Below are 6,873 nucleotides of genomic sequence, written 5' to 3' on the forward strand. Positions count from 1 at the left end.
ATGAGAGTACATTCTAAAGCCTAAATATTGAGGCAAATTACCTTATTTATTTACTTAAGTGTGCTAAGCTATTGAATTAAAACTCTAGCGAAACATGATAACTATAAGAATATTACCTACGAAAATAATAACTGCCTAATATTAATTTGTCTAAAACACATAAAATTTAAATCACCTAAGCAGATCATAAATAAATACCACCAACCTGCACCCTAAAAAAGTAAAGTTTCACTATATTTTATGCTTGTATAATTTAAGAATGTAAAAAATATATATAAACGGAGAATTTAAGAAGCTATTTGAACTTCTTTTGAGTGTCATTTTCAAAAAGTAACTCCGGATACCTGCATGAGACTTAATAAAAAATGTTAGTAAGATAACAAATAACTATCGGATGAATTAAAGAAATAATGAATAAACTTAAAATAAAAAAATTCGTCTTTGTACATGAAAGGCCTTGGAAATCGACGGAAATTTCTTCATCGGCCATTTGGGTTTAATATTCGCCCAAATGACTTTAACTAAATGCGATAAAAAGATAACAGTAGCATTGGCCGCTAAAAGTTTTTTTTTTCTTTTTTTTCGGGCAAAAAGCCAATATTTATAAAAAAAAAATGTAAAATCAATCCAAATACTGATAGTAACAACGTGCAGTAGCCAAAGGAATGAAAATCAATCCAAGGAGTAAAACAAAAGTCAAACAACAGCAAAACAAAAAAAAAACACAACAAGCATAGCTGGCCAAAAAAAAAATGAACTAAGGTAATAACAACGACAAGATTAAAGAAACCAGCAATGGAGTATCACCAAAATAGAGACAACAATAAAACAGCAGTAGAAGTAGAATCAACCTAACAATTCAAGAGTAATTTTAAAAGCAACACAACAAAGCCAAAAAAAATAAAAAATAAAAACATAACAAATTTGTCTCGAAAATAATATGCGGTAGAAATAATCAAAATATTTAGAGTAAAACAAGAATTAAAATGATAGAAAAACAAAGCCCAATATATTGGTTTTAATGGCATTTTCCGATCAGATCCGAAGCAAGAAGCAGGCGGAGTTGAGTGTTTCGTGGTGGTTGTTCGCGGCTGGCTGCTGTGGGAAAAAAATGAGAGGGAAAGTGTTTAGGGTTTGGTTTTGTTGGAAGAGAGAGGAGAAGCAAAAATCTGAAAATATTTAGTGTGTGTGGAATAATGAGGAGAGAGAGTTTTTAGGGGGAAAGAAATGGAAGAAAATTCAAAAGGTAGAAAACATGTGGGGCCCACAGAGAAAAGGGGAAAGGAATAAATATCTGGAAAAAAAAATGAAAGGGGGGGGGGGGGGGGGGGAATGGCAGAAAAGTTATAAAGGAGAAAACGTGTGGGGCTTCGGAGAAGAAAGAAGGGAAAAAAATTATATGACGGATTGAGGAGATTTTAACTGTACACTAAGCGACAATTCGATAATTTGCACAAGGTGAAATTTTGAAATATCTTTGAATTAATTGTGTTGTTATAAACTCTTCAGGCTTTTCTGTATTAACGAAATTAAAATATAACTAATATACATATAAAAATACGAGTATTAATATACCATAAAAAATGTAAATAAAATGTGATTGATACTTGAAAATGTAATGTGTTGTAAAGAAATAAAAATGATTATTTACTAAGATATAATTGCACTGTTGTGCTGTATCTGTACAGATGACTCTGAAAAAATAATGATTATTTAAATTAATTCAAATGACAATAAATTGATAAAAATCTAATATTTGCATAAATAAGGATAAGTATTAATAAATTGTTGAAAAAATGTAAAAAATGTGAAAAAATGTATTTCGTGCTCTTTAACGAATCCGGACCCCCCAAAACGTTAATTTTAAGCACGTCGAGCCAAAATTAGGTGTCAACAATCTTATTTTGTTGTGAATCTTTAGCAAAAGTTGTATTGTTGCTTTTGTTTTTCTCAAGCGCTGAAATTATTACTCCTTTTGTCCCATTTTATAAGACATACTTTCTTTTTTTTCAGTCGGTACTAAAAAGAATGATACATTTTTATATTTAGTTCTCGCTCCATTTCAATTTATGTGCTGTTATTTGGCTGGATGCAAAGTTTAAGACGGAAATAGGGACCGAGGGAGTACTTACTCCATGCATTTCTCCTTGAAGATGGTGGCAGGTCTAGTATCCGGTGTGCTTAGATGATTGAGTGTGGGAAGCTGCAATTTCTGAGAAATTTCCAAATCCATTAACAGCCTTGACATCGTAAGGTTGACTGGAAATATTAGTCAAAAAAAAATTCCATTGAACAATTAATTAAATTTATAGTATTCCTTTTATTGAGGTAGGAATTTTTTTTTGAGCATGGGATAATTCTATATGGCTTTTAGTCTTCTTCTTTTGTTATCTTCCTCAATTATCAGTCTTCTTCTTTTGTTTGCTTATTCATGATTTCTTCAAATGCAACACTAATGTCTCTGAAAATCTTCTTTGGTATTTTCTTTCTCTTTTGTCTCTCTCTCTCTCACTCTCCACAAAGCGGCTTTTGTAGTCGTCACAGGAAATACTAACAAGAGTTACCATAATAGTATTAATTTTATTTTTCCCACATTGACATAATGTATATATTGCACCTAATAGCCTTCAATCGCAACTACGCGCTGTTCGAACTTAAATCCGGCGATTATACTTAATTCGCGTTAAAATTTTATGGAGGAAAGGTTGGGAGAACTCTCTAGAAAGTTTGGGAGATTTTGAGAGGTGTTTTTGGATAAAAAAAATGAGGGGCAAAACCCCTGTTATAAGGTCCCAAAGTCGGTTCGGCACTGTAGCAGTACTGTAGCAATTATTGTAGCAACGCGACTACTGTAGCATGTCGGTTACTGTAGCACGCGTTTCTGCTCTGTCAACCTAACTTGTAACGTCCATAATTCTCTGCTCTGATATCGTATTGTCGAGCGGTTTGTTGCTTTTGAAGATAGACTTAACGAATGTCACGACCCCACTAGAGGGCCATGACGGGTACCCGGAGCTACCCTAATGAGCACCACCTAACTCACTTGTCATCACATTCAATCTGAACATACACCGTTCTCACCATAAAACCCATTATGAGACAACCTTCATTTACTTCCCAAACACATATATACATATACATAGGCCCACAAGGCTACAAAATGATGCGCAGAATATGCACTAATAAGATCATAAGACATCTACTACCCACACACATGTATCTACGAGCCTCTACTAGAATACTGGAATCATAAGGCCAGGACAGGACCTCGCCATGCCCCAAATATGTACATAAAAATATACCAACAAGCGGCAACTCCGGAGAAGTGGAGTGCTCCTATACGACTGTTGATAAAGCTCCTAGGTATCCGGTCCGTCTCCCTGTCTACCTGCGGGCATGAGCGCAACGTCCATAAAAGGAAGGACGTCAGTACAAACAATGTACTGAGTATGTAAGGCATGAAACATAATGTAGTAAAGCAATAAGGAAACATGAGGGAAAGAGATAACATGTATATCAAATTGCCCCTTAAGGCGAATACCATGCATGCTTAACCTTTTAAGAAAACATTTTTCATGCATACATAACATAATATCATCACTAGCCCACGTCCGGAGTAATCATCTCACGCCGCCCACTAGTGGTGACTGCCCAGCCAACTAGTCACGGTGTAATCATACATAAAAATAAGCATACATGAGAGCCTAATTAAAAGCTACAACTCTATCAGAGTGATGTTATGTACACCTCGGAAAATCTTCCGTTGATGCACAAGTGAACAGACTAGTGAAGAACATGAGTATACGGTACTTCAGTAAGTAAGAAATGACATCCGATGACCCTAGTTAAAAATTTAAAGATGTTAGAGATAGGGGAAGAAAGTTGGCCAAGATAAGGCAAGGCATACGATAGGTATCGGAAATGAAATACGAGTAATGAGTCAATGAGGATTTAATGATGTCTTGGAGAAGAGTTATAACATCCCTTAGATTGGTATTGAGGTATTGAACAAGCGCTAAGAAGGTTCCATAAGGATTGGATATCAAACGAGTCGACGAAACGAGCTTCGGAATCACTGGGGATTATACGGCCAAACATACTGGCCGTATAAATTATACGGTCCGTATGTTTGGGGCTGTATAATCAGCCCAGAGTGGCATAACTTTCTGGATCAAATATACGGCCAAACATTCGGCCCCGTATAAAATGTACGGACCGTATGTTGGTCCGTATATACGGTCGGGACTGAAAATGGTTCATTAAATAAAGGGACCAAGTCTTATTTCATTTCACTTCCATATCACACCCCTTCTCTCTAAAACATCTCTCTACATTTATTCCACAAGAATTCAAGAATTATAAGTGACCAACAACATAAACCAAGTAAATTAAGTGTAAGAAAACCCATTAAAGATCACTCAAGTCAAGAAATTTCATTGGAGATGAACTAAGGTTTTTGCTCAAGAGGAGTATTATCAACCAAGGATTGTTCCTACAACATATAAGGTAATATTTATGGTATTTATATGTTGTTTATGGTATTTAAGAGTTGAAATACTTGGATTGTAGAAGGGTATAGAAAAATGGGTCATGAATGTGGAATAATGCCATTTTGAGTAATAGCTTGAATTGAGTCATGATCCTTGATGTGTTGTGATGTAAATATGTTATAAATGATGTTGAGAACATGGGATAGGTAATGTATGTGAATGAACGTAGTCGTGTGTTATGACCATGGATATGGGTGTTTGGAAGTAAATTGAGAAATGTGGGTAATGTGGATGAATAATGACTATTGCTATAGTATTGCGAATGTATTATTGATGTTTGGAAGTTGATATACGCTATGGAGGAACGTCGTATAAATAAAGGAGATGTTGTCCGATTTTCTCTAGTTTTAGTCATGTATGCTAGCTATCGATTCTAATGATAGTATGACTTTAATGAAGGTAGAACCGCAAGCGCTGAAGGAGAACGTGCAAGTGTAGAATAGTTGAACGGAAAAGGTATGTAAGGCTAACCCTTCTTTCATAAGGCATGGTTCTTTGGCAAAACATCTAAATTTTCCATAAGTCTATGATGTCTTTCAGATGATTCGATCTTCCGAGCTAGTAAGCTCACGATTCTTGATATGCTATGATTGTACTAAGTTCCTCGTATGACGAGTAAGCCCATAAAGATAGATATGATGAATGACGATAATAGTGATATACGATAATAGTGATAATGATATTGATGACGACTATAATGGTAATAGCGATAACAATAACGATGACGATGATGATAGTGATGATAATGGTAAAGATTCTTATGAGCTTATATGTATGTGTGCCTATGTATGGCTATTATGAAACCCCGAGCTTATATGGCCGGGTAGAATGTATATATATAGATGTATATGTATGTATGTTTACGTAACGTGCACACACCACTGCAGTTAGGTACGGAAAACACTGAGCCTTGGTAGGGCCAGGTATGTGTAACACTGAGCCTTGGTTGGCTAGGTACGTGTGATCACCGAGCCTAGTCATGGTCGGGTACGTGAAACACCGAACCTTCGTGGTCGGGTATGCTATGTAAATGATATGTATATGATATGGATATGTATATGATATGGATAGGTATAAAATATAGATATGAGTATGAATACGAATATGATATGATTACGAAATAGAATATGTGTATGTTATGAATGTGTATAAAGATATGTAAATGAGAACGGATATAAATATGGATACGGATGCGGATGTATGCACCTAATCACACAATTGAAATGAAAAGATCCTGTGTAAGGCAAGTAAGTGCCCATGACGATGATACTACTATCTCCCCTCTTGTGCTGTTTATTATATTGTGTATTATGCTTCCATGTTGATAGCTATCATGCTTTACATACTCAGTACATTCTTCGTACTGACGTCCTTTTGTTTGTGGACGCTGCGTCATGCCCGCAGGTGCACAGGGAGACAGACTTGATCCATAGCTACATTCTCAGGGACTACATAGCGGAGCTCCATTTCATTCGGAGTTATAGCTTTTGGGTACTTATTCTTTTGTGTACATAATTATGGGCATAGCGGGGTCCTGTCCCGCCTATATGATATGTTATACTCTCCTTAGAGGCTCGTAGACATGTGTATATGGTTAGATATGTCTGGCCTTGTCGGCCTATATTTTGTATATCATTTTGTTTAGCCTTGTCGGCTTATGTACATTGGTACGGCAAGATGCCTATGATAATATAAAAGATGTTATTGTCCAATGGGACTAGCATGACGTATAAATAGAAATGTATGTTTTATTATGTGGCTCACCCAGATGTAAGTTTAAAGGTATGCTAAGGGGTGCCCAGGTGGGCTAGCACCGGGTGCTCGTCGCGGCCCCCTAGTCGGGTCGTGACATGTAAGGTCGGTAACCTCCGATTATGTTATGGAACAATCATGATCGCCATGTCTCACCTTGAAGGAAATAGTATTATGAGGTGATACTATCAATAATGAGTAATATCAAGAAAATAATGCAATAGGATCATTGGTCTCATTATAGCATCATTTCATAAGCTTTAGAATCTCGATGAATAAAATTATCATAATCATCGTCATTATCATAGAACATATCTCCTCTCTTTCTCATAGGAAGCTCTTAGAAATATTTAGCCTCCAACTTTAGGATACGAGAAAGTCATGGAAATATAAAGAAATCATAGTATAAGAGTCATGCCTTTGAAAGAAAGGGAATAGCCCCACATACCTTTACGCCTCTTTAACTTTATAGACTAAACGTTTCCCCTTCCAAGCTCACGATTCTACATTCAAGAGATTTTGTACTAAAATTAGATAATTGGAAGCATACTTGTGTCTAAACTAAAATGGC

This window comes from Lycium barbarum, chromosome 6 (assembly GCF_019175385.1).
Source record: "Lycium barbarum isolate Lr01 chromosome 6, ASM1917538v2, whole genome shotgun sequence".
Taxonomy (NCBI): domain Eukaryota; kingdom Viridiplantae; phylum Streptophyta; class Magnoliopsida; order Solanales; family Solanaceae; genus Lycium; species Lycium barbarum.